The sequence below is a fragment of the Carlito syrichta genome, unplaced genomic scaffold, assembly GCF_000164805.1.
Source record: "Carlito syrichta isolate Samal-C Ts95f unplaced genomic scaffold, Tarsius_syrichta-2.0.1 Scaffold123655, whole genome shotgun sequence".
Classification (NCBI taxonomy): domain Eukaryota; kingdom Metazoa; phylum Chordata; class Mammalia; order Primates; family Tarsiidae; genus Carlito; species Carlito syrichta.
Genome location: NW_007067751.1, coordinates 35,195 through 37,839, shown reverse-complemented (window position 1 = coordinate 37,839; position 2,645 = coordinate 35,195).

Below are 2,645 nucleotides of genomic sequence, written 5' to 3'. Positions count from 1 at the left end.
TGACCCCCCTGGGACCCCAAGGAGGAAGCTGGAGTGCAGCCACCCACTTGGCCTGGGGGTCTCCAGCCACTGGGGGCGCTGCGGCACTGGCGGGAGGTGTCGGCCAGGCGGGCGCATTTTCATATTTATTCCTGGGCCTCCTTTGGTTCAGCGCGTGCAGGTGGCTACTAATTATCGTCTTTATGCACCCACACGTGGGAAGAGCCACGGCGCTGCCCGGGAGCTCACACCTCCCCGCCGCTGCCAGCCAGACTCCCCTGGAAAGCCGACACACGCCCTGGATGCCCGAGAGGCCGTGCCCTCCCCAGGTGGAGGCCCCTGCCCAGGGTGACCTGAGCACCGGGGTTCCCAGGAGGCTTGGCAGGGAGAGCAGATGGAGGATGCACAAAGCTTTACGGGATGTACAAGAGCCTTGACCAGACCCTTGGCTTTCTAAATGAGGAAGCAGAGTGGAGCATTTGCTGGGTGCATTTATTAAGCGCCTGCTGTGTGCAAGGCCCTGTGGGAGCTAGCCTCAGGTCCTCTCTTGAAGTGGGGGAGGCAGTTCTTTTCACGATCTCATGTCACTGTCATCACGGTTCATGGGACCACGTATGCTGAGAGGGAGGGTGAACCTTTGCAGGAAGAGAGGGAACAGGGCAGGGAAGGGGCGGGCTGGAGCCAGCTTGGGAGTTAGGGGCGGTGGTGGGAGATGGTGGGTGGGCCGGGCAGGAGGCGGGCCTTCCTCCCCGCGTCTTACTTTCAGATGCAGAAATCGGGTGGTTCCTCCCGGCCCTGGGGTGGCAGCGGCCACGGCTGGCTGGAGCCTCTGGGCTCCCAGGACACGGCCGCTGTCCTCTCTGAATGCTGAGGCCCGGCTGCCCCGCCCCCACCCCCGGCAGCATAAAACAATTTCCTCGCCCCGGCCGGCGAGGCAGATGACCTCATTGGACTTCTTCCATCCCTTGCTTTCATAGAGAAATTACAATTTATAATTGGACGAGATCACGCGGGTGGTAATCGCAGGCAGGGCTTGTGCTGGAACTCGCCGTCTTCCCCCTCGCCGGGGACTCTGTCCTCAGCTCGCCCCCTCCCGCCCTGCCCCTTCCAGGAGCTGGACCCCACCTGGAGCACTGACCAGGCCAGGGCCATTCAGAATTGAGTCCCATGGCACTTGCTGGCCCTGAAACCTCCTTCCTCCTGGGATTGCTTGTCCCAAGAGACCCCCCCCTCCCCGGCCCTGTCCACCCACCTCCCTCAGCCTGCACTCTCCCTGGCCGGCCCACACCCTTCCCGCATGCATGTAGATGCTGAGATTGTGAAAACACGCACCCTGACATCCTTGTTTGTATTTGTGACGGTCCCCGGACAACAGGCCCGTCTCTGGTCGGCCACCTTGGGCCCGACAAAGCAAAGTGCCCAGATGCAGAGAGCCCATCTGGATCCGATTTCAAACCAGAGCTCACACTCAGATGTGTAATAAAAACCCTTTTCCAAAGAGGGGCTCCTGCAGGGGGAATCCGGACACCAGGGCACCAAGGGCCTTCCACACGCCGTGCAAACGGGAGGCGGCGGGGAGGGCCCGGGGTTTCGTCTGGGGTTCTGTGAACAGCCCACCCAGCCCTCCAGGTCTCTGAGGAAGGCGGCGGCAGCAGGGGGGCGTGCAGGACGGACACCAGCCCAGGAGGCCAGGAGGCAGGACAGGGGCACAGAGACCCAACTTGCCCGGTTCCCTGACGATCCTGCTTCCCACAGTGGCGAAAGCCAGCGCTTGTTCTAGAAGCCCAGGCCACGGCGGCCCAGTTGGAATCTCTGAATGACATTTAGCAAACGGAGCAGGTGCGGGGGGGAATGGAGCCAGCTCCGGGCTGGGCGGACGGCCCTGTACCGCCAGGAGCTCAAGAAACTTCATTTTTCTCTTCCCAGTCCTTCCGCCCCCAGGAAAAGGAAACCAGGTAGCAGCGAGGAAGGCATGTGCGTGGCCAGCTGTTTGCTGCCTGAATTTGGAAAGAGGCAGGAGATGGGGGGGTGGAAATCCCCAGCCCCCTCCCTGGCTCGCAGAACAGCGGGTCCAAAGGAAAGCAGACACCCCAGGAGCGCAGGCTTTGGCCCAGCAGCCCTGAAGGCACCGGTTCGGCCCCGGCCTTCTCCAGCTAATCACTGGCGTTGTTTTGGCAGGTGAGGAAGCTGGGAGCCGGCCAGAAGGACTCCTTTTGGACAGACCAGACCGGGGGTGAAGTGGGAACAACCCATCCTCCCGCCACCCCCCAACTCTGGCAAGAAAGCCTCCCAACGGTGCAGCCATGCAGGACTGAGCCCCGCTCCCCGCCACCCCCTCCCCAGCACCTTCCCCAGGAAGGGCACGCAGACCTGACAGCTCAGCCACACATGTCAGCAGCTCCAGCCTGCGGTGAAAATCTGAACTCCTCAGCGGGGTGATGGGCCCCCTCCTTCCCCCCGAGACACAGCCTGAGTGGCAGGAATACCGAGTCTTTGGAGAGTGGCTGCCTCTCTGCCCTGTCATGCAAGAACGCTCTCTGCACCGGGCCCATTCCGCCAAGTGACTTAAAGGGATTGAAAAGAAGAACCCTTGGTAAACAAAAAGCCACGCCGAGGCCTTTCAGAAGGGGTGGCGGCCCACAGACAAAGGGCAGGAGTTGAAAGAG